This window comes from Orcinus orca, chromosome 8 (assembly GCF_937001465.1).
Source record: "Orcinus orca chromosome 8, mOrcOrc1.1, whole genome shotgun sequence".
Lineage (NCBI taxonomy): Eukaryota > Metazoa > Chordata > Mammalia > Artiodactyla > Delphinidae > Orcinus > Orcinus orca.
Window position 1 is genome coordinate 4,789,258 of NC_064566.1, and position 27,053 is coordinate 4,816,310.

At 39.6% G+C, this 27,053-nt stretch overlaps 1 protein-coding gene across 14 annotated transcripts in view; it reads right to left on the reverse strand.

The window, feature by feature from the left end:
• Positions 1-27,053, reverse strand: part of PPP6R3 (protein phosphatase 6 regulatory subunit 3) — a 126,772-nt gene that overhangs the window by 93,270 nt on the left and 6,449 nt on the right. For 4 of the 14 annotated variants that reach the window (XM_049712972.1, XM_049712969.1, XM_049712973.1 and 1 more), the window contains one exon: positions 12,341-12,438. The exons of the other annotated variants lie outside the window; for them this stretch is intronic. The gene's annotated coding sequence lies outside the window, so the exon portion shown is untranslated. The remainder of the gene's footprint in view (positions 1-12,340; positions 12,439-27,053) is intronic. 14 annotated transcript variants of the gene reach the window in all.

Here is a 27,053-nt window from a genome sequence, read left to right on the forward strand (position 1 = left end):
GAGTATCCATTTCTTAATCTACAAAATAAAGGAGCTGGACTAAGTTAACTCTAAACTTTCTTCCTCTTTCAATAAATTTATGAATCTAATATAAAAATAAAGTAATCAAAGCTTTAAATATGGTGCCAGTGGCCATGGACAAGGGCAAATTAAATTACAGAAAGAATGAAGCAGGACTTGGTGAAATAATAAATGGAGAGAGAAGTAAAATGGAAAAAAATAATTCTGCTTTAAGCCTGTGGGTCCCAAGAGGGTGCTGATGGTGAAGGAGAAACGAGAAAAGCACTGTTTTAGAAATGAAGACAAAAGAGTTCCTGATCCTGGCCTGGAACGAACTGAACTGACAGTATCCAGACAAACTATGACATGAGCCCACCGGAAAAAACCTAACTAAGCTGGAAACAAATGTTTGTGTTAAAAGTTAAAACATACAGATGATGGTGGAATCCATAAGGATGATGAAAAGTTCTTCCCAAAGAATACAGAAACTGAAAAAGGAGGAATTCTCCCGTCGTATTTAATTACTAGGAAACCATAAGTTTTACATCATGATTAAAGGACAAAAATGAGAAAGGGGCATGGCTAGAGAGCAGACTATTGAAAGGCAGTGGGAGCAACAGCACAATGTCATACAAGCTAAAGGAGGAAAAATACAGATTTGCTAATAAAGAATATAATACATAGCTTACTAGTTGACGTCACAGTGCATTCGGGCTGCTATAACAGAATACCATATATTGGATGACTTAACAAACAACAAAAATTTACTTCTCACACTGCTATAAACTAGGAAGTCCAAGATCACAGCATCTGTAGTGTCTGGTGAGGACTCCCTTCCTGGTTCATAGATCACAGCCCTTTCTGTGTCCTCACACGGCAGAAAGGGATGAGGGAACTCTCTGGGATCACCAATTCCAATCATTAGGGCTCCACTCTCACACCTCATCACCCCCCAAAGGCCTCACTTCCCAACACCATCACACTGAGGATTAGGTTTCAACATATAAATGTTAGAGGGGAGACAAACATTCAGTCTATAGCAGTTGATATCATTAGGTTATTCTTTCAGAGGAAATGGATCCAGAGGGGGCCCCTCAAAAAAGGAAAACAAGATTTTTTTTAAAGATAATATACTTTTACTTTTGTATTTCTTTTTGCCAATCATTCCTTAAAGGAGCCACATCTTCCTCAATAGGCATATAACATAACTCTATCAAAAAGGGTCTCCTCTTTCCAATACTACTGATCCTGATTAAGGCCAATGAAGAGAATGTAAGAACATAATTATAAAAATATCAGTCAAGAATGAGGGCTGGTTTAGCCTAAAACAGCAAAGGAACAGATTCTCAGCTAAAGAGTATCTAAATATGTACTTGCTTAGTCACAGAACTCAAGAATAGCAAGAATGAATATCTACCCTTACAAACCCTTTGTGCCAGCATTATACACATGCTTCTCAAACCTCTTAGGTATTATTCCTATTTTATCACTGAGAATAATAAGAAAGGATGCTCCAAATAACCCTTAATGAACCCTCAATTTATTTATTTTTTAAAAACTCACTTTGGGGAAAAAGGAATAATAACCTGCTCCCTATGCTCTCATATGACTTTTTACCATAAATTCCATGATACTCTTCACAAATGCAAATTCACAAGAGGAAGCCGTAGCTATTACATAACATGCAAGAAAATATTTTCTCCTTGTGTCACATATCATACACAAACAACTAAAGACAACCTCTCAGTTACAGACAGGTGATACAGCCTAGAGCCTGGACCCACAAAAGCAAGCAAGTCTGCTCTTATTAACATCAGGGAGCCCTAAGGTAGGCCAGCTCAATCAGAGTTATCATTTTAATGTGGATCTCAATGATCCTATCTCTGCAAATGTGCTCACAAATGCTCTCCAAACCACCCAAGTCTAAAGAGATGCAAGATAATGAGATGGGAAGATACTCCATCTCTATGAGGTCTTGCTCACCATTTTATCCTCAATGCCTAGCACACTGCAACTTAAAAAAAAAAAAAAAAAACCCATATTTTGACCACAAAAATCATCAAAAATGAGCACACAACCACTCATAATTGGGAGAAACAAACTAAGTAAGTAACATCATTTGGATGACTTCAGAGGCATCTTTCAATATATACGTATGTATTTTATATATATATATATACATAGATACACACATATATGTAACTATCAGCTAATTTCAGAACCAATCAATTTAATACAAGCTGTGGCAAGAATACAGGCTTCTAAAGCATTAATCAAAAATTACTGTGACAAGAATGCAAAAAGACTGCTTTTTAAAGTATAAAACACCCAAGGTAAATCCATACTACCACCTTTTAAAAGCAAAATCAAGTACGTAAAGGACTAAGTAAAAACTTTGGCACCTGACTGGATTACGTCATCGTCCGGCCATGCACCCTAATGGACACTCAAATCACTGCCATCGTACATGAAAGCCAAACCAATCTAAGTCGCTATTAAAATCGAGCCAAATCATAAATTAGTAAATTAGCATCCAAAGTAAAGCCCAGAAATCCAACGCTGCCTCTTACAACAACAACAGTGTGCAGAGATGTATAGCAATGGTACAGAAGACTACATGATTCCAATCGCCAAAGCTATACTTAGCTGGCTCAGCCATGGTTACACATCAAGCTTAATTTGATGTAAAAACTTCCATAATCCTGAGTACAAAAGCAAGAAAGACATCAAACTTTTTGTAGGGCATCTTAGTAACCAAGTGATTAATATGTGAAATAGAAGTACAGAGACTGGAAAACATGCTAAGCAGCATGAAGATGAATGAATGTATCACTGAAAATTCAACCCAAGGATGGGATTTTCAACTGGCAAACCAAGATACCTGACAGATGGAAAAGGAAAAGCCCTTCTTCATATAGGCTCTTGGTTACTATCCTAAAGAACAGATGAAATATGAACCAAGAAAGGGTCCAAGTCACAACTGGTTATAGCACTGCCACAAGCTCTGAGTGATTTTTTTCCTCCTACGTTTAAACACAAACCTGATTTCTAGCTGGCAATTCTAATCATACTCATAACTCTTGGTGCCCACCACTAAAACTTCTAAAGTTATCAAAAAAAAACTGTTTTAAGGGGAATGCTCTAGACCTACACTGTACAATACAGTAAGCCACCTGCCACACACAGCCACTGAGCACCTGCAATGTGGCTAGTAAGACTAAGGAACTAAATTTTCAATTTTCTTTTAACTTAAATAGCCACGCTGACAAAGAATACCATTTTACTGGGCAGCACTGCTCCGACTCACATTAAAAACTAAGCACAGGGGCTTCCCTGGTGGCGCAGTGGTTGAGAGTCCGCCTGCCGATGCAGGGGACAAGGGTTCGTACCCCGGTCCGGGAAGATCCCACATGCCGCGGAGGGCTGGGCCCGTGAGCCATGGCCGCTGAGCCTGCGCATCCGGAGCCTGTGCTCCGCAATGGAAGAGGCCACAACAGTGAGAGGCCCGCGTACCGCAAAAAAAAAAAAAAAAAAAAAAAAAAAAAAAAAAAAAAAAAAAAAAACTAAGCACAGGATAAATGTTTATGGTCTACAATTTTGAATAAGTTTACATCTCTAGGCTTCAACTTTCTCAACCAAAAAATATAAAGAGAGTTCCATTAGATTGTCTCCATGACTAAAAATAAACTAGTGCAGCATATAAATGAAAAGTCTCGGGACTTCCCTGGCAGTCCAGTGGCTAAGACCCTGTGCTCCCAATGCAGGGGGCCTGGGTTTTACCCCTGGTCAGGGAACTAGATCCCTGACCACATGCCACAACTAAAGAGATCCCACATGAGGCAACAAAGATCCCACGTGCTGCAACTAGGACCCGAAGGGAAAAAAAAGCCTTCATTAAAACTGCTGCAGTGTAATTAAAGCTACACACCCCGGGCTTCCCTGGTAGCACAATGGTTGGGAATCTGCCTGCCAATGCAGGGGACACGGGTTCGAGCCCTGGTCCAGGAGGATCCCACATGCCACGGAGTAACTTAGCCCATGCACCACAACTACTGAGCCTGCGCTCTAGAGCCCACGTGCCACAACTAGTGAAGCTCACGCACCTAGAGCCCGTGCTCCGCAACAAGAGAGGCCACCGTAATGAGAAGCCCACGCACCGCAACGAAGAGTGGCTCCCGCTCGCCGCAACTAGAGAAAGCCTGTGCATAGCAACCAATACTCAACGCAGCCAAAAAATAAATACATAAAAATCTTTCCAAAAAAATAAAACCACACACCCACCTCAAAGTTATGGCAGGTTACCTCACCCTGATGATACAAGGGTATCATATTACTCCTCACTTCACCAAATTTAATGGGGAAGACCAAGAGAGCATGCATTCAGTTCAGTCAACCTTTGGGCAAGTAAACTCATCTCTCTGAGCTTGTTTTCATATCTGTAAAATGAGATGATTAGACTAAGCGATCATTTAAGATGCTTCAAACTCTCAACTACTTCCTGTGGCTCTAAGAAGAAATATAAGTGAAACCAGGATACTCTAAGAAATGAAGAAAAAGGAATCAATGAATAACCACAGACTCAAACTCTTAAATGAAATTAATTAAATTTAAACAAGATCTTAAAGTAGAGAGTCCCAATGACAGAGAATTTAAAGTTATATTGGGTTGGCCAAAAAGTTTGTTCGGTTTTAAGTAAATATATAAGATACATTTTTCATTTTCACAAAGAACTTTATTGAACAACATATTCACTAACCGAACTTTCTGGCCAACCCACTACAGTATCAATGTACTCTGCTGGGAGGCTGATTTGGTGTATTAGGGTGTACCCAGTTTTCGTTTTTGCTTTAAGTCCATATGTGAACACGCTGCTTTCTCCAAAGCAGGAAGATCAGTAAAACCGGGTTAACGTAGGTGGCAGGAGAACATATAGCACACAGAGGTTTGTACTGTCCCTTCCCTCACAGAAGGTGGACAAAGGAAGTCTTCCTCCTCCATCAGGCAGCTGTAGTATAATCGCCATTGCTACATCCAGCTTTCTCAGACAACATCAGATGCTCGCTTACTTTATCAATGATCCAAACCAAGTAAAATGATGCTCTCACGATAGGAACTATGGTTATTTTTAGATGCAATAAGGCAAACTGGAGTGTGAATTCATCCATGAAGCTGGTAAGATATGTTATACCCATCTTTCCTGTGATATACAACTCAGAACATATATAAAACAGGACAGGATCCTTTAAAAAGAACCCTAACAGGTATCTGGAGATGGGAATATAGACTAATAATTCATGTGAAGTGTGTTAAAAGGCAGAAAGTCAAGAGAGAATGACAGGCTTAACATCGCTCTTCAAAGGCATATTTTCACATACCTTCTGTGCCTATACCAGACCCACTGATATTTTTTTCAATCTTTTAAAATGGGGGGAAAGAATCACTCTCAAAGTCCCTGGTTTATAGTCCCTGGTAGAAAAAACAAAACCAAATTCTACCTTTTGAAGAATAAAATGTTTTAGCGAGACTTCCCTGGTGGCACAGTGGTTAAAAATCGCAGGTTCGCAGGTTCGAGCCCTGGTCTGGGCAGATTCCACATGCCGCAGAACAACTAAGCCCATGTACCACAACTACTGAGCCTGTGTCCTAGAGCCCGTGAGCCACAACTACTGAGCCTGCGTACCAAAACTACTGAAGCCCGCACGCCTAGAGCCCGCGCTCCGCAACAAGAGAAGCCACCGCAATGAAAAGCTCATGCACCACAACGAAGAGTAGCCCCCACTCGCCACAACTAGAGAAAGCCCGCGCACAGCAGCGAAAACCCAACGCAGCCAAAAAATAAAAAAAAAGTTTTAGCTGATACTGACTTTCCTTTACATTACAGTTGATTTAATCAGGCCACCACTGATGGACCATTTAGTTTTCAATTTTCACTATCACCAAAAAATGCCAGGGTTCCCAGAAGTGGAACTGCTGGATTAAATAATGTTCATTTCTAATTAGCTGCACAATAGCCATTGGAGGTCATGGCTATCCACATTCCCACCACCAATGGAAGTATGTATGCCTGGTTCTTCACACCCTTGCCCAACAACGTCTTTTTCTCTTAAGAGCACTGTTCATGTCTAAGAGCCATTTATACTTCACTTTTCTGCCAACTGTCTGTTTATATCCTTTGTTCATTTTTCTACTGGGCCTGTCTTCTCAATGGTTTGTAGTGGTTATTTAAAAGTAAGAAAAGGAGCCCTTTGTCTCAAAGCATTCCCTCTTCAGCTCATTCCAATCTGTACCACTCAACTGAAACTGCCTTTTTAAGTCACCAGTGACCTCCAGATGGGGCTAAACCTAAGTGAAACTCTTCTGTCCTCCTCTCAACCTCGCTCTCGGGAGCATTCAGTACTGTTCCCCAGGAGACCCTCCTTACTGGCACCTTCTCCTCACTTGGCTTCTTTGAGATCACACCCACCTTGTTTTCTCACTGGCCACCTCTCGGTCTCCTCCGAGGCAGAGGTTCCCACAGGGTTCAGACTGTGGACACTACCTAGGTACACTCTCCCCAGCTGACTACAGTGGCTGGGGTGTCCACTTCCATGTCTTCTACTCACCCTGTTGCCGAAGCAACCAAAACAAGGCCTGGGGAGACTTCAAAAAAAACAAAAAATGGTTTTGTTGAATAAATGAAGCCGTTTCCACAGGTTTTTAAATATACCTCTGTAAACACAGTTGCGATTCAAATTTATAAAACCAACTAAGGCCATCTCTGCACTTCAAACACAGGTACCCAACTATTAGCAGACATTTCCCCTTGGATGTCTTGCAAGCACATTAAATTTAGTATCTCCTAAACGGGTTTTTGCTCTCTATCATACACTGACCAGCAACCAAACCTTTTCCTCACTAAGTTCTCCCTGTCCCAGAAAAGGCACACCCCAGTTGTAAAAGACAGAGTCTGGCTCCTCTTTTCCCTTCCAATATCCAATTCATCAAAATTTTGTCAACTCCATCTTCTGAGTATCTCCCCTTCTTCATCTTCCTCTGCCACCACCCGGAGGACAAAAACAGCTTCCTACTTCATCTCCTTGCATCTCCTCTGGCCCTTTAAGCCACCGTTTACTTGCGTTCCTATGCAGTGTCCTCTGCCACTCCACATGAGCAATAATAACAGTGGTGATAATCTGATCTATGCGGTCCACTGTGGTAGCCATATAAGGCTTTAAGCACATGAAACATGGCTAGTTCGAACTGAGAAGTACATACGTGTAAAATATACACTTGACTTCAAAGACTCAGTACAAAAGAAAGAAGTGAAAATATCTCATTAATAATTTTATATGACATGCTGAACTGACAATATTTTGTATTACTGGGTTAAATAAAATACATTAAAATTAATTTTACCTGTTTCCTTTTCATAAGGCCACTAGAAAATTTATGATTACATATGTAGCTTGCACTGTATCTCTATTGAGACACTGTCCTGATTCACTGAGGGCACCAGCATGCCATCTTTTTAAACCACATGTGACCAAAGCATTGAAAGCACCAGGCCTGGCACTGGGCAGGCACCCAGATATTTGCTGAAAGAATTATGGTCAACAATTGGTATCCTTTATGTACACTCATTTAAAAACAAAACACTGAAAATTTAGCTCTTACTTGAAGTTGAACCATACTTTTAAAGTACAATTTGGGCTTCCGTGGAGGCGCAATGGTTAGGAATCCGCCTGCCAATACAGGGCACATGGGTTTGAGCCCTGGTCCGGGATGATCCCACATGCCGTGGAGCAACGAAGCCCGTGCGCCACAACTACTGAGCCTGCGCTCTAGAGCCCGTGAGCCACAACTACTGAAGCCCGTGCGCCTAGAGCCCGTGCTCCACAACAAGAGAAGCCCGTGCTCCACAACAAGAGAAGCCTGCGCACCACAACAAAGAGTAGCCCCTGCGCGCAGCAACGAAGGCCCAACACAGCCAAAAATAAATGATAATAAATAAAATAAATTTTAAAAAATAAATGAAATACTATGTGTATTAAAACAACTTTTTTTTTTAAAATTCAACAAATGTATACTGAGACCTGCTCTGCAGAGCATACCAAAGCCAGGTGTCCTGACTTCTAGCTGGTACCGCGGCAGGGTCACTGCACCCAGTCACCCTTTCATTAAGGAAACCCATGACATGGAGTCAGAGAAAGGCCTTCTTTGTTTTTCATAGTTTGCATTCTTACAATAAATCATTTGAATTTATACAAATAATACACAAATACATTCTTCTAAACTATTGTAACAATACAGACAAAGTGACAATCTCCTTCTACCTACCCAGCTCGTTCCAATCACAGTAATCAGTTTCAGAACTGTTAAGAAAACAACTAAGTTGAAACTTTACACATACATGAATTCTAAGAAATACTTTGTCTACTTCTCTAACATTCATCCTAATTACGTCATTGATTTTTGTAATTTTTCGGTGCTAAATTTTCTGCTAGAAGGGAAAGTCAGAAACTGGGGAAGACTGGAAATTTAAGGTGGCCTAAAAAGATTTTGAGTCATCAACCCTTAAAACTTAGTCATCACAACTCAAAAAATCAGCCATGAGAGAAGGAAAGCTAGTGGACAGTATAAGGAGGGAAAAAAAAAGTAGACGGTTAACATGGAAAGTCTAATTAATAAGATTTAGGTAGTGATCATCTTGTAATGTATTTAAATATCCAATCACTATGCTGTACACCTGAAATTAACATAATATTGTTGTACCAACAATATGTCAAGTGAAAAAACAAAACAAAAAACCTGGGAGGTGGGGCTTTGCAAAAAGTATCACACCACCTTATGTTATGCCCTGCAACATTTAAACTAGAGAGGGTGTGGTATCTTCAAGAGGGCAAGGCTTACAGTCAGTGTGGGGTCTTCTAAAGAAACAAAAAATGCACTCTCAGATGGCCTCACAAACACACAGAGTACATTTTAAAACAAACATTATTACATTTTAAGTCTAGAACTATAATCTGAATGGATTTCAATGTGATTTAGGTTGGAAGCCCTTTAAAAATTTCAATTTGGGTCCACATTCAACCTCCAGAGACAGATCACAACCAAAGAAGACACATGAGCGAGACTGCAGGAAAGGTTACGCCCAAACAGAGAAACTTACAACTACCCGCTTACAAGGCAGAGGACACTGTGGGGATACTACAAGACAAAAAAAATCGAGGTCTTCCACAGATGGCAAGTGAGGTAGGGGGAATTGTTTTAACTGGTAGACCTTATTCGGATCCTGATTTGCCAAAATTAGAAAACTGTATATATAAAAATTATCACATTTGAGACAATTGGAAATTTTAACTCCGACTAGGTACTAGATAGTATCAAGCAACTGCTTTGTGGGAGTTTTATTTAGATGTTATAGTTCTGTGGTTATGTTATGGCTAAAACAAAAAAAAGTTTATTTTTGAAAGATCTATACTGACATATTTACAGAAGAAACAAGATAATTATTTTGAGATTTTCTTCAAAGTAATATGTAAGGGGCTAGCCATAAAGGAAAAATTAATCAACTGAATTACATTAACTCCTCTTCCTCCAGAGACACAATGACAACCCACAGAGTAGGCAAAGATATTCACCATGTTTGTATCTCCTGAAAGATTCATATCCAGAATAAAAGAAACCCTACCAATTGTTGTGTTTGAAAATATGTCCACGGGCTTCCCTGGTGACGCAGTGGTTGAGAGTCTGCCTGCCAATGCAGGGGACACGGGTTCGTGCCCCGGTCCGGGAAGATCCCACATGCCGTGGAGCGGCTGGGCCCATGAGCCATGGCCGCTGTTAAATGCACTGAGACTTTTGAGGTTGTGTCATAAAAATGATAGCTTCCACTTGGTGCTATTTCTCTCAAATCACTCTCTCAGGGGAAAGTCAGTCACCATGTCCTGGGGACAGGACACTTCGGCAATCCTGTCAAAGGCCTACATGAAAAGGAACTGTGGCCTCCCACCGACAGCCAGGACTAACTTGCCAGGCATGTGAATGAGCCACCTTGGAAAGGATCCTCCAACTCCAGTCAAGCCTTCAGAGGCTGATAACATCCAAGCCAAATGGCCCAGCCAAGTCGCTCCCAAGTTCCTAACCCACAAAAACTATGAGATATTAAATGTTTACTGGTGTTATAAACCACTAAGTTTGGGGATAATTGCTATGAAGCAACAGACAGTTAATACGATAAAACAGATAATGCAACAGACAAAAGAAAAGGAGACAAATATTACTCTTCGTTAAAAAAGAATAACTAGGGGGTTGGGGAAGGGAAGGATTGAGAGTTTGGGATTAGCAGATGCAAAATATTGTATATAAGATGGATAAACAACAAGGTCCTACCGTATAGCACAGGGAACTATATTCAATAACCTGTGATAAACCATAATGGAAAAGAATATTAAAAAGAATGTATATATTGGGATTTCTCTGGAGGTCCAGTGGTTAAGACTCCGTGCTCCCACTGCAGGGGGCACAGGTTCAATCCCCGGTAGGGGAACTAAGTAAGATCCCACATGCCGCGTGGCATGGCCAAAAATAAATAAATGAATGATGAATGAATGAATGAAAACAAAAGAAAAAGAATGTGTGTGTGTATGGGTATATATGTATGTATAACTGAGTCACTTTGTTGTGCAGCAGAAATTAACACAGCACTGTAAATCAACTATAGTTCAATAAAATTTTAAAAAGATAAAAATGAAAAAGGATAACTAAACAACCAAAAAAAGCATGAAAAGGTACTTGACTTCACTAGTGCAAATTAAAACTACTGTAAGGTATCACTACACAGCTAGGGGTGTAGCTAAAATGAAAAGCATGAAAGAAAGATATGAGCTATTAATGATAGTATGGAGTAAGCGGAACGTCACACACTGCTGGGGAAAGTGTAATCTGGGACAGCCACTTTAGTAGATGCAGCCACAGTTTTCCAAAATGGAATATATGCACACCTCTACGACCTAGCAATTTCACTTCTAGGTATATCCCCAACAATCTCACACACAATGTCAAGAGAAAAACTCAGACACAAGTGAACATACCATAAGATTCTATTTATTTAAGGAACAAAACTTAATGCAGTTAAGTATCAGGATACTGGCTGCCCTCGGCAGAGAGGAGGGTATGACTGAAAGGGGACAAAGGAGATACCCGGGACCCAATTACCCAGGTGGGTTTCAGACTGTGAAAATTTCATTTATGATGTGTACTCTTCTATATTTCTATTACAATTCAATAGAGTTTTAAAATAGTAACAATCCAGGAGAGAAGTGGGGGTTGAAGGAGTAAGTAGGGCAGGACTGGCCTTGGGTTTATGGTTGTTGGAGCTGAGTACCTGAGGGTTCATTACACTATTCTATATTTGTGTTAAAATTTTCCCCTAATAAAAAAGATTTTAAATATACATTAATATAAAACTGGCTGGAACTGCTGATAAAAGCATAAACTGGGGTAATTTTTCTGGCCATAGATATCAAAGGGTGTTAAAAATCTATACATTCCTTGACCCAATTACTCTGCTTTAATGAGTTCATACTAAGATATTTATCCTGAGTAAAAAAGTCTTATATATAACAATGTCCAAAGAGTTTATAACAGAAAAAAAAAGAGAAATGTCTAAATATAGAGGTCACAGGACTGTGGGGACCACCACAGGATAAACAATCCAGGTCATCCACAAACACATGGAACCTGAATAACAATGATTTTATCTGCACCAAGGTTCTTTTATTTATCCATTGAAATATAGTCATTAACGAAGATGTGATCCACATCATTATGGCACCAAAAACATGCAAATTAAAACAACTGGGCACAACTACACTCCAATTAGAATGGCCAAAGTCCAAAACACTGACACCAAATGCTGGTGAGGATCTGTAGAGTGAAAGGAACTTTCAATCACTGCTGATGAAAGTGCAAAATGGTACAGGCATTTGGAAGACAGTTTAGCAGTTTCTTACAAAACTAAACATATTCTTACCATACAATCCAGCAATCGGCTCCTTGGTATCTACCCAAGGAAGTTGAAAACTTATGATCACACAAAAACCTGCACACAGATGTTTATGGCAGCTTTATCCAAACTTGCCAATACTTGGAAGCAACCAACATGTCCTTCAGTAGGTGAGTGAATAGACTTTTCCCCTCCCCTCATGTTTCTGGGAGGGGGAAAAGAACATTTTCTTTGCTTTTCTTTTCTTTTTTGAAATATATCAGGACATTCCGTTCTTAACAAAGCTCACCTTAAAAAAAAAAAACTCTTTTACCAGAGCCTAACCCACTGAGGTTATACCAGAACCTAACCTACCTGGAGGAAGGGAAATATCCAACTCCAGCCCCCTCTAACCTTCCGCATGAGGAAAGGGAAGTACACAACTCCAGGCCACTCTAGCCATCCTGTACCACCTAAGAAAAGGAAAAAAGCAGAGAAGCACTGGTGAAGTTCACAGTTCAGGGGCACAGGCTCACCAAAAGACTGAGACTGAATCACAGCACTACAGAACATTTCCCCTCCCCAGACAATTTACCACTACATTTCCAAAGGTCTATTCTTCACAGTTCCTTTTACCAGTGCATCATGTCTGCCTTTCAAAAAAGATTACGAAGCATACTAAAAAGACAAAAAACAGTTTGAAGAGATTGAACAAGCATCAGAACCAGTCATGTATGCCAGAGATGCTGGAATTATCAAACCAGGAAAGCTAACAGCTTTAATGGAAAAGGCAGACAACATGCAATAACGGATAAAATAATGCAAATAGATAAAAATTCTAAGAAAGAATCAAAAAGAAATGCTACAGACCAAAAATACTGTAACAGAAATGAAGAATGCCTCTGATAGGCCCATTAGTAGACTGGACATAGCTGAGGAAAGAAACTCTGCGCCTGAAGATATGACACTAGAAACTTCCAAAATGGAAAAGCAAAGAGGAATAAAACGGGGTGGGGGGGGGCAGTGTGCAAAATATCCAAGAGCTGTGGAACAACTACAAAAGGTATACCATACATGCAATGGGAATACCGGAAGGAAAAGAGAAAAGGAAGAGAAACAATATTTGAAGCAATAATGACTGGGAATTTCCCCCAAATTAATGTCGGACACCAAACCACAGATCCAGGAATCTCAGGGAACACCAAGCAGGATAAATGCAAAACAACAAAAACAAAAACCTACACCCGGGCATATCATATATTGTCTACAAGAAACTCACTTGAAATTCAGAGACACATATAGATTAATAGTAAAGGGATAGAGCTAGGCCATACTAACACTAATTAAAACAAACTGAGAGTGGCTATATTAATTTTAGACAGAGAAGACTTCAGAGCAAAGAAAGTTGTCAGTGATAAGAAGAGTTATTACAAAATGAAAAGGGGGTCAATACTCCAAGAAGACATAACAATCCTTAATGTTACGCAGTTAACAACAGCATCAAAATACAAGTCAAAAAAGGATAAAACTGCAAGGAGAAATAGATGAATTTACTATTATAACTGGGGACTTTAACACTCCTCTATCAGAAATAGACAAATCCAGCAAGCAGAAAATCAATAAGGACATAACTGAACTCAACAGCACCATCAATCAACCATATATAATTGACATGTATGGACTAATTCATCCAGCAGTAGCAAATCACACATTCTTCTCAAACACACATGGAACACGCACCAAGACATTCTATGAAATACACCTTAACAAATTAAGAACAGAAATCATACAATGTCTGCCCTTAGACCACAATGCAATTAAACTAGAAATCAGTAACAGAAAGATAGTGGAAAAACCCAAAGTACTTGAAAATTACACATTACATTTCTAAATAACACATGGATCAAACACAAAAAAATCTCAAGAGAAACTTTAAAAATGTCTGAATAAAATGAAAATACAACTTACTAAACTTTGGGGGATGCAGCAAAAACAGTGCTTAGATTAAAATTTATAGAATTGAAAGCATATATCAGAAGACATCTAAAATCAATAATCTAAGCTTTCACCTTAGAAAACTAGATAAAGAAGAGCAAATTAATTCCAAACTATGCAGAAAATTGAAATAATAAAAATTAGAGCATAAAAGAATTTTAAAACAAGAAATCAGTAGAGGAAGTCAACAAAACCAAAAGCTGATTCTTAAAAAAATAAAAAATAAAAAAATAAAACTCATAAGACTTTTTCCAGACTAAGGAAGAAAGAAGACCTAAACTGCTAATATCAGAAATGAAAGAGGGGAAGCACTACAGATCCCATATACAATAAAAGGATAATAAAAGAATATTATGAACAACTCTATAGCCAGATTCGATAACCTAGATGAAATGGACCAACTCCTTGACAGATACAATCTGTCACAACTCACATAAGAATAGACAGTTTGAATAGGTCTACATCTATTAAAGAAATTGAATCAATTATTAATAACCTAAAACAGAAAGCATCACGTCCAAATGGGTTTACTGATGAATTCTACCAAACATTTAAAGAAAAAATTATACCAATTCTCTATCATCTCTTCCAAAAGACAGAAACAGAAGGAATACTTCCTAACTCATTCTATGAGACCAATCATGCTCCTTGGTATTTACTCAAACGAACTGAAAACTTATGTTCACACAAAAACCTGCACACAGATGTTTATGGCAGGTTTTTCATAACTGCCAAAACTCGAAGGCAACCAAGATGTCCTTCAGTAGGTGAGTGCACAGACTGGTACAACCAAACAATGGAATATTACTCAGCACTAAAAAGAAATGATCTCTCAAGCCATGAAAAGACATAGAGGAACCTTAAACGTATATTACTAAGCGAAAGAAGCCCGTCTAAAAAGGCTACAGTGCTGCATGTTTCCTACTATAATTCGTTCTAGAAAAAGCAAAACTATAGAGACATTAAAAAGATTAGTGAGGTCATCGGAGAGCGCTGCTCGCTGTGGGCAGAGCCTGTGTGCCACTGACGTCACCGCCGCCAACTGCTTTCTGGGAGGCAGGCGTGGAAGGCCTAAGAGTTGATAATAATGGCAGATGAAGAAATTAATGAAGACTACCCAGGAGAAATTCATGAATATTTATCAACATTTGAGAATTCCATTGGGGCTGTGGATGAGATGCTGAAGAGTATGATGTGTGTTTCTAGAAATGAGTTGTTGTAGAAGTTGGACCCACTTAAACAAGCAAAAGTTGATTTAGTTTCTGCTTACACATTAAATTCAATGTTTTGGGTTTATGCGGCAACTCAGGGAGTCAATCCTAAGGAACATCCAGTAAAGCAGGAACTGGAAAGAATCAGAGTATACATGAACAGAGTCAAGGAAATAACAGACAAGAAAAAGGCTGGCGACCTGGACAGAGGCGCGGCTTCAAGACGGCATTGGAATAAATGCCCTCTGGGAACCAAAACCTAAAAATGCACCCAAAGTTGTCAATAAAGGAAAAAGTAAAATTAACCTTTTGGTTTGATGTACACATATTCAAAAAGTATATAATTGTTTTGTGTGTGGTTAAGAATTTTATTCTTTCTTTCTTTTTTCTTTCAATTTACTTTTTTTTTTTTAAATTGGAGTGTAGTTGCTTTACAACATTGTGTTGGTTTCTTCTGTGCAGCAGGGTGAATCAGCTATACGGACACATGTATCCCCTCTTTTTTTGGATTTCCTTCCCATTTGGGTCACCACAGAGCATTGAGTGGAGTCCCCTGTGCTATACAATCTGTTTTCATTAGTTATCTATTTTATACATAATAGTGCATATTTTTATTGTTTTCCACAAGATAGACGATGATTATGTAGCATTGTAAGGTTTAAATGTATTCCGTATTGAATTCATATATAAAATCTGTACTTTAAATTTGTAATGCTAAATACCTTTCCCCCCAGAAAGATTAAGTTATATTTATTGATTTTCTTATAGAACACTGAGGTTTTTAACATTGTGGTATATTTATAGTTTACTGTCTCTTGACAAGACTCTTATTTCCTTATACAGGTCACTCTTTCAAGTGCCATTTTATAAGCTACTATGAAATTTAAGTTAAATGTTCTTTGTAAACATCTGTCTATTTTCAGTGAATAAAGATTTTATGAAGTATGCTGAAGTTATAAATACACCTGTTTTCATTATATAATATTAAGAAAGAAAAAAAAGATTAGTGGTTGTTAGGGGTTAAGTCTGAGGCAGGGATGAACAGGCAAAGCCCAGAGGATTTTTAGGGTAGTGAAACTGTTCTACAGACTACTACAATGGTGGATACGTGCTATCATACATTTGTCTAAACCCACAGAACATACAACATTAAGAGTGAAGCTAATGTAACGTGCAGACTTTGGGTGATAATGATGTGTCAACACAGGTTCATGGAGGTTGGAGGGGGAGCACGTGGGGAGACAAGGAGTATATAGGCTTCTGGCTCTGTACTTCTGCCTCAATTCTGCTGTGAACCTAAAACTGCTTATGAAATAAAATTTATTAATTTTAAAAAATGGTTAAATGTAAATTTGTGTTATGCATATTCTACATCAAGGAAGAAAAGATTTGCTAAATCACTGTTCATTTATAGTAGAGCTTAAAAACGTCATATATGTTATACATCATTTGAAAAGGAGATAAATAGAAAAGCTTTCTAAAAAAAGGTTTCCTTCCACTGCTTAACAGTTGTACTTTGTACGTAACGATAAAAAGCAAAGAAGCCAGCTTATAATTTAGTATTTCACCTACTTCTGTACCAAACACTAAACTTCTAGAAGCTTCTAAGAACAAAGTGCTTTACTGTAACAAACTAAAAGCAAGCCAGGGCTTCCCTGGTGGCACAGTGGTTAAGAATCTGCCTGCCAATGTAGGGGATATGAGTTCGAGCCTTGGTCCGGGAAGATCCCACATGCAGCGGAGCAATGAGGCCCGTGTGCCACAACTACTGAAGCCCGTGCGCCTAGAGCCTGTGCTTGGCAAAAGAGAAGCCACCGCAATGAGAAGCCCGCGCACAGCAACGAAGAGCAGCCCCCGCTCACCGCAACTAGAGAAAGCCCACGCACAGCAGTGAAGACCCAACGTAGCCAAAAATAAATAAATTCATATTGAAAAATAAACAAATAAAAGCAACCCAAATTTGTTTGTGATTAAAAATAAAAATCTAAAGCCCACTGAAATGGGAAATGGCTATAAAGTACCAGTAATTAAAAAGGGCAGATCTCTGTGTACTGCATGGGACTCAATGAAAAGTGATGAATGATAAGAAAAAAAAGGTGTATGCCTAACACTGTATAGTTTCTATAAGCACATATATAAGTAATACAAACACATAGAAAAGAATAAAAAAAATAGAGACAAAACTATTAACAGCAGAAGACAGAAAAGAACTGGGGGAAGGTGAGCAGAAGAGATTTTAGTCTTACCTATTTTTACTTTTTTTCAAAGCAAATATAATCACGCATTGACTAAGTTTTTGAAACTAAGGCTTCTATTCTAAACAGAAAAACGGCAACAGAGTAAAAAAGAAAATTTCACAATATCCTACTACCAGTCAAGATTTCAAAACCAAAGCCAGTGAAAGAGTTCATAAAATATTAACCATTAACAAAATCAGCATAGCCTTAATCACTTGTTCTGTGAAAGTTTGACTTCTACATTAATACACTTGCAAGGGGAAAAAAAAAAAAACCCTACAAATTCAAATTACCCAAAGTTATCTTCTATGGAAAAGGGAGGAGAACTTTAATATTACTTCCATTTTATATGGGAAGAAGCTGGGGCTCAGAAAGTGAAATAATTTGCCCAAAGTCAGACAGCTAGTTCAGTAGTCAAACCAAGATTCCAATCCAGTTCTCATCAACTTAACAACGCTTTCCCGAAATCATTCTGGCTAGACGTCCTCCCTCCCTCCCAGAGGTTCCTTCTTCATATAAAAGATGAACATCCTACACTCACCTTAAGGTGAAAAGAGTTAAAATATGCAAGTAATGACTCAAGCACAAGTGACAACCGTAATAACAGGCACTGGGCAAACAAAATAGGAAGAGACAGTTACATCTACCCAGTGTAAGGCAGGTATGTAAGAAGGGCAGGCTGCTGAAGGTTTACACTAATCAAGAGGCAATTCAGCAGTCACTGATGCCAAAAATTGAAAAATTTTAAGCCTGACAATATGGTAAATGGCAGGAATGGACTCTACTTTTTTCAGGGGATAAACATAAACATGCCCAATAACGCTTAACTTTAATCCTCACAACAATTCTGCTAAACCAGCTCGCTCTCTCTCTACCCTGTGCCCCCTACAACTCTTCCTCATTCTTTCCTCGTTGCCCTGGAAGATTATCAAACTCTATTTTTTGAAATTTGATGAAAACAATAGTTATAATACCTATGCATTTCAAGCTCCTTGGCCTCACTGAACATTACTCGGATAGGACTAGAAGTAGTTATTAACTCTTTACTCCTGGCATCAGCAGCACTGGCACCAAACCCCCTAACTCTCCTCAATTTACAAGTCTTGCTAACCACACTATCATAAAGTGAGTTCCAGCCCAGCCCAGCCTATGCTAGTATGTTCCTCCATGCCTCTTTTAATTTACTAGTCAGAGTAAGAAAAGACTTAATATAAAGAAATAAGTATAAAACCATCCCCCCTCTCCCTCAGGATAGGCCACGTATTATAAATGCTGAACTCTACTCTTTTCCTTTCGCAAAGACAGATTCAGCTCAGAATCTATTTTGATCCACATCCCTTTTCCAGATTGTTTTTGGTGTTCTATACTTGGCCAGAGTCACATTTAAAGTTCACATAAACGTTTCCTAGCAATCAAATGATCCCATTTTAAAAAGGTAACTAGTCTTGAAATCTTTTCCATTTCTGGATATAAAAATGAGCTAATTAATATGAAGAACCAGAAAATCTTTAAGAAATTCCTTATTGACACAGGAACACTCCATTTAAAGAGGAAAAAACAATCACATTTGCCAGCTCTTAACAAAATGAACATCCTTGGGACTTCCCTCGTGGTGCAGTGGTTAAGAATCCGCCTGCCAATGCAGGGGACACGGGTTCGAGCCCTGGTCGGGGAAGATCCCACATGCCGCGGAGCAACTAAGCCCGTGCACCACAACAACTGAGCCTGCACTCTAGAGCCCGTGTGCCACAACAACTGAGCCTGTGCTCTACAGCCCGTGAGCCACAACTGCTGAGTCTGCACGCCACAACTACTGAATCCCACGAGCCACAACTACTGAAGCCTGCGCACCTAGAGCCCGTGCTCCACAACAAGAGAAGCCACCGCAATGAGAAGCCCACACACCACAACGAAGAGTAGCCCCCGCTCGCCACAACTAGAGAAAGCCCACGCGCAGCAACGAAGACCCAACACAGCCAAAAAATAAAAATGAATTTTTAAAAAATGAACAGCCTGCATTACTTGCAATTCTTAAAGTTTTCTGAATGCTGACACATATCCAAAACAATATCTGGTACATGATTATTCAAAAGTAGCAAGACGCAGAAAGAACAATCGAAAATAAAAAGTAATACCAGCAATCTAAAAATAAAAAAAGACTAAACATATCTGCTGGACTGGCCAACATGAAGAGCACTTTAGGCACAGAATACCTCAAGTTCCTGGATAAGGAACAACTGACAGCTCACTTCTAGTTCTAATCTAATTAGGCAATAGCTGCATATAAACTGGGATTAAAAGCATTTGAAAATTCTTATAAGGGTAAAGATATCAATTAACTTCAGGCCTTAAGTTAAATATGAAATGTCTAAGATCACCAAGAAAAGAAGTGTCTAATCTCTTACTGGGTGTAGGTAAAAAGAGCAGACAGGAATGAAGGAAAAAAATCCCACAATATATAGGCAAGAAAAGGAAAAGAACAGAAAAAAAGCCCAATTAGAGAGCACAAAATACGAAAAGTAGAAATAAACCAAATATTTCAATCACAACTAATGTAAATAGACTAACCACCTTAAACTCAAATTATGAAAATGCAATCTCGCTGTGTGCTGCTTTCAAAGGGCACTCCTAAAACATTAAGGACACCAAAACTTGATAGTTAAAGGGCAGAAAAATATATACCAAGCAAACATTAACTAAAGTCCCTTGGTACAGCTATGCCAATATCTGACAAAATATATTTTAGTGGAAAAAATGTTCCTAGAAACAAAGATTCGTTACAGAATGACAAACTGTGCAAGTCACTGGAAACTTAGCAATTCTAAACGTATAGATAGAAAGCAAAAATTGAGAGAACTATAGGAATTTGACAAATGTTCCATCACAATGGGATTTTAACAACACCCCTCTCTGTAACTGATGGAACAAGCAGACAGTATTAGTTAAGGACACTAGTTTGAATGTGAATTCAATTAATGTGTTTCATCCAATAGACATGGGAAAACCTGACCTTAAAATTGGAAACACATTCTTTTTAAACACACATGGAAAACTGATAAAAATTTGCCACAAACTAGACACCATTAAAACAGCCTCAACAATTTCAAACAATCAAAATCACACTGGACCACATTTTATTAGCACAATGTATGTTAGCAATCAATAACAAAGATTAAAAGATACAGGGCTTCCCTGGTGACACAGTGGTTAAGAATCCACCTGCCAATGCAGGGGACATGGGTTTGAGCCCTGGTCCGAGAAGATCCCACATGCCGTGGAGCAACTAAGTCCGTATGCCACAACTACTGAAGCCCGTGTGCCTAGAGCCCATACTCTGCTACAAGAGAAGCCACCGCAATGTGAAGCCCGCGCACCACAACGAAGAGTAGCCCCCACTCGACACAACTAGAGAAAGCCCGCGCACAGCAATGAAGATCCAATGCAGCCATAAATAAATAAATTAAATATATATCAATATATCAGCATTTTTCAATACACTTTCTAAATTTCTAAGGCAGAGAAGAAATCAAAATGAAAATGTGAAGATATTCAGAACTAAAAGATAAAAATTTTGCATGGCAAAACTACTGAATTGGAGCTAAAGTAGTATTTAAAGGGTAGTTACTACTTTATTTACATATATATGTATACATGTATACAAAAGACCTGAAAATTAATGAGCTAAAAATCCTTGTTTAAGAAACTAAATATTAGTAATTAATTACAAATCAGGCGAAGTCAAAAGAGATTATAATTTTCTGCCAATATATTTGAAAACACGGACAAAATAAATGTTTTAGAAAAATGTAAATTACCAAATGTGACTCAAGAAAAAGACTCTAATGAGCCTATAAATATTAAAGCAACCAAGCCAGTAATTTTTAAATTCAGACAGAAAACACCAGGCCCTGATGGTTTTACAGGCAAGCTTTATCAAAATGAAAGAACAGATAATTACAATTTTACATACAAACTCTCTAAGAGAAAAAAACATACAAACACTACAGCTTATTTTATTAGACTGAGAATACCCTTAATAGCAAAACTCATAGAGCTGATACAAAAAAGGAAAGTTAAAGATCTTACCAATGAACATAGATACATAAATCCTAAGATATTAGCAAGTAAAAAAATATATCTAAGGGAATTCCCTCGCAGTCCAGTGGCTAGGACTCGGCACTTTCACTGCTGGGGCCCCGGTTCAATCCCTGGTCAAGGAACTAAGATCCCACAAGCCGAGTGGCAAGGTCAAAAAAAAAAAAAAAAATACATGCGGGCTTCCCTGGTGGCGCAGTGGTTGGGAGTCCACCTGCCGATGCAGGGGACACAGGTTTGTGCCCCGGTCCGGGAAGAGCCCACATGCCGCGGACTGGAAAGAAATGACCTGTCATTATTCAAAGATTAGATGATTATCTACATAAAAACCCCCAAGAGTCCACAAGCAAATTATTAAGTTAGAGAAGTTAATGAATATGACTCACATATAAAGTCATCTACATTTCCATTTACCAGCAAAGAGAAATTTTTAACTTAAAAAAAAATTTACAACAGCAACAAAAACTATAAAGCAACCAAAGAACAAATCTAACAACAACAACAACAAATGCAAGACCTGTAGAAAGAAAAAAACATAAAACTTTTTAAAAGACAACTACCTATAAACCAAAAAATCTATTTCCTCCTCTACTTGGGTAGTATGAGGGCTAGAAGAAAAGATTAGAAGATATTAAGATCCATTTTTGCCCTTTTATTACATGCTTTCAAAAAATACTTTTTTAAAAATCCCATAAACACAGTAAAGAGGTCACAAATTGGGAAAGAACATTTGTCACACAAATAATAAAAATCAAAATATATAAGAATTCCTACAAATAAGAAAAACCAAACAACTCAAAAGGAAGAAAAATAAGACATGAGCTTCCCTGGTGGCGCAGTGGTTGAGAGTCCGCCTGCCGATGCAGGGGACACGGGTTCGTGCCCCGGTCCGGGAAGATCCCACGTGCTGCGGAGTGGCTGGGCCCGTGAGCCATGGCCGCTGAACCTGCGCGTCTGGAGCCTGTGCTCCGCAACGGGAGAGGCCACAGCAGTGAGAGGCCCGCATACCGCAAAAAAAAAAAAAAAAAAAAAAAAAAGACAAACAGGTATTTCACAAAAGAAGAAATCCAAATAGCCAAAAAAATGCTCAACTTCAGTAGTAATATGAAAGAAGAACATTAAAACCATGCAGAAATAAATGAATTAATAAAAATGGCCAAAGAATTACTTGAACAGACGTTCCCCTAAAGAAGATACACAAACAGCCAATAAGGACATGAAAAGATGCTCAACAGCATTAGTCATTCAGGAAAGGCAAAATCACAATGAGATATCACACTTCACTAGCATGGCAATAATTTTTTTTTAAAGGGAAAATAATGTATGTTGGTGAGGACATGGAAAAATTAGAACCCTGATACAGTGTTGGTGAGAATATAATATGGTACAGTCACTTTGGAAAACAGTTTGGTAGGTCTTCAAAATGTTAAACACAGTTACATTACCTAACAATTCCACTCCTTACTATACACCAAGAGAAATAAATACCTATGCCCCTCCAAAGACTTATACACAAATGCTCACAGCAGTACTGTTCACAACAGTCAAAAAGTGGAAACAACCCAAACATGCACCAACTGATGAATGGATAAATAACATGTCATATGTGCATACAATGGAATGTTATTCAGCAATCAAATGAAATGACACTGATACTGAAATATGCTACAACATGGATAAACCTTGAAAACATGCTAAGTGGAAGAAGCTAGTCACAAAAGACCACATACTGTATGATTCCATTTACATGAAATGTCCAGAACAGGCAAATCCACAGAAAGTCCATTAGTGGTTGCCTAGAGGTTAGGTGGGAATGGAGAGTCACTGCTAATGGGTACAAGGTTTCTTTTCAGGATGATGAAATGTTCGAACATTAGATTGTGGTGATCATTACACAGTTCTGTGAATATACTAAAACCTATTAAATTGTACGCTCTAAGTGGGTAAATTGTAACATGTGAATTACATCTCAATAAAGCTATTAATTAAAAAATGAGATGTAAGTTCACACCCACCAATCTGGCAAATACAAAGAAGTCGGACAATACCAAGAGTTGGCAAGGATGCAGAACAACAGTGCTGGTAGGAGGGTAAACTGGCAACTATTTTTAACTAAAGTTAAAGCTGTACAGGTCCCCCACTACCCTGCAATTCTAGTTCTCTCCAAGGCTTCATACCTTGGAAAAATGCTTTTGCACTTGTTCAAAGCCTCGTTGTTTCTTTAGTGGAAACAATCCTATCCTACAATGATAGGACAGAGAATAAAATGAGATATTCAGTCTGAAATAGAACACAGAAGTGAAAAGGAATAAACTATAGCTACACACATCAGTGTAGACAAAACTCATTATCTGCATGGTCTCACTTCCCTCACCTCCCAGCTTCAAGTCCATACCTCACCATTACAATCACTTCTCTTGCTTTGCCACTTTTGCCTGGGTAAACCACAACTGCAACACTGCCTACTCTGCTCCCAGGAAAAAGAACACAACTGCTTTTTTCACTTTAAACTAAGGACGGCTCCCCTCAGGAGGCCATTCCACATGGCTAGTCCATTCACATTCTGATCTTCCCATAGAATACTGCATACCTTCTCCTCTCTCGTCACACCCCACCGGCCCCTACTCACCCTCATTTTTACTGACAAATCCTCCTATTACACGGAGAGAAAAAGAAAGAAGAAAACGGCCCTGCTCCCACCATGCCAGCTCCCCTACTATGCTCTCCCTCATCTCACCAAGGAAGAGTATACGGGTGCTCCACGTGGGCCCATTCCCAGCAAATGTCCCCTCTCCCGCTTCATCAAGGTGTTCATTCTGTACAGAACCATTTCCCACGAACAGTACAAAAATGCTGTAATTTCGGCCATCTCAACCAAACTTTCTCAGGGCCCCAACTCTCCCTTTAGCACGGCGCCAAGTGCCCACAAAAGGGCTTTCTCCACTTGCCCTCCTCTTCTCTCAATCCCTCGTGAACCCTCCCTTCCAGGCTCTTCCTGCACCACCGTGTGGGGACTGCTCTTGTCAAGGCCATCAGTGACTCATGCGCCACCAAAGCCAGAGGACAAGTCTGGGCCCTCATTTCACCTGAGGGCACAGCAGGAGCACTGGGCCTGGGTTCTCACTCCCTCCCCCTTGACGACACCTCCCCCATCTTCAAAGATGCAAGGACCACCTGGTTCTCCTCTACCTGGGAGCCTGCCTGTCCCCATTTTCCTTGCTGCCTCGGCCCTCATTCATCAGTGCGCTCACTCAACATCAGGACTTTTAAGTGTCATGAAAACACTGAGGACTCTCACATGTCTATCCTCAGCCCAGACCTCTCCCCTCAACTCCGAACGCCGTAACCCTACGTGGCTCCAGTTGGCTCTCGAACGAAGACGGTCACAAATGCAACAGGCCCAGACCCCAGCTCTTGATCTTACTTCCAAACCTGCACCTCCCACCACCTTGACCGCAAGCAAAAACCCCTGGTCGGTATCACCTTCACTCCGTTCTCTCAGCTATATTCAATCTGTCAACAAAGCCTGTTGGCCCGACCTTCAAGATGCACCCAGAATCCAACCACTCCTCACTTCCACCCCTGTGCCCCGTCAGTCCAAGCTGCCATTATTGTTTTGTTGGATCCTGGGCAGCAGAGGGGCAGCTATTCTTAACACGGTTTCAGGGGAACCTTTTAAAAACATAAATCAGATCTCATATCACACCCCTGCTCAAAACACTACAATACTTCCCATCTCATTCAGAGAAATAGACAAAATCCCAACTGCCTGTGTGACTGGCTCCCGCCCCCACCCCACCCCACCCCCACCCCACCACCGCCCCCCCACCCCGACTTTCTCTCCTGCCACTCTCCCTCCAGCCTGGCTCTCTACTGTCCCTCCAACACAACAGGTACAACCCTTCTTAGCACCTCACGTGCACTGGACTCTGCCTGTGAGACTCCCCTTACCCCACCCCCACCCCCACCCGGAGCCACGTGGCTCCCTGCCTCACCTCCTGTGTTCAGAGGTCTCAGGAAGGCCCCTCCTGACCACCTTATTTCAATCTGCAAACAGCCCCCACCCACCTGGCTTGACTTTGCTCCCAGCTGCATCACCACATGACTACCGTGTCTTTGACTTTCTGTCTTTAACTGTCTTTCTCCACCAACACGTAAGTTCCAGAGGACAAGGACAATGTCTTCTTTGCTCACTGCTAATACAGCCAGCATCAGAACGTATGTTTTATCGCCTAAGACATAAGTACTCAAACATCTGAATAAATGAGTCTCAAAAACAGTAAGAGGGGAGGGGGGAATTACAGAACAAAATGATTCCATTTATATAAAGACATGCAAAAATTAAGTTATATTATATAAGGATACATTCACAGATGGTAACACCATAAAGTAAATCGAGAAAATGATACATGCAGGTCAGCCCTTGCTTTGGGGAGGTCAGAAGAGGTAGGAGTGGTCGGGGAGGTCATACAGGAAGCCAAAGGTAGTGGCAACATTCCATTTCTTAAGCGGGTCAGTGGGTGCACAACTGGTAGTTTTAACATTTAATATCTGTACACATGCTGACATATACTCCTTGAACATATGATCTCATTAAAAATTGAAACAAAGAACAGGTTAGAGCAAGACAGGTCAAATCCAGCCCACCACCTGTTTTTGTAAATAAAACTCTACTAGAAGACAGCCACCTTCGTGTGTTTCATGTTGACTGTGGTTGCTTTTATACCACAGCAGCAGAATCGAGTAGTTACAGAGACCATATAGCCAGCAAAGCCTAACATATTTACTGACTGGCCCTTTACAGAAAAGAGTTGTCTGGTTATAATGTGAAATTTGAAAAGAAAACTGAAAGCAAAATTTAAAAGAGCCAATCTTCTGTTAAAAAACACTGATCTCTCAAGGACTTCCCTGGCGGTCCAGTGGTTAAGACTACGAGCTTCCACTGCAGGGGGCACGGGTTCGATCCCTGGTTAGGGAACTAGATCCCACATGCCTCGTGGCACGGTCAAATAAATAAATAAAAGTTAAAAACGAAAACAAAACATTGATCCTTCAAGACGTGTGATTATCTCCAAGAGCACAGTACACTGAAAAAATATGGTTCCATATAACACGAGGGATTCCAAAGCAAACGGGATTTTTATACTGTCTTAAAGCACCAGAGAGATTTTAAAGATGAATATTTTAGAAAGCAAAGTGCAAAACCTCAAATTTATGATCTCTACTCCCACCCCAGTAAGAAAATATTATCACATTTTAGCAAATAAAATCTATATAACATAATCCAAATTTGGGGGGAAAAGGAAGACAACAACAACACTACCACCGAACTCTACAACCTGCCCTCACCCACTTCGCCATCATCCTATACTTCCCCAGGGCAGCTAGTTAGACCTCGAAGGTCCTCTATGATGCCATAATACTCCATCTCACTTTTTCAGGGCATTTCACTGAAGCTTATATTAGTCATCTCTGAACTTATTTCTACTGTTATTAGGAAGAAGACTAATAACAGTAATATTAAAACAAATATTACTGTGTACTAGGCAT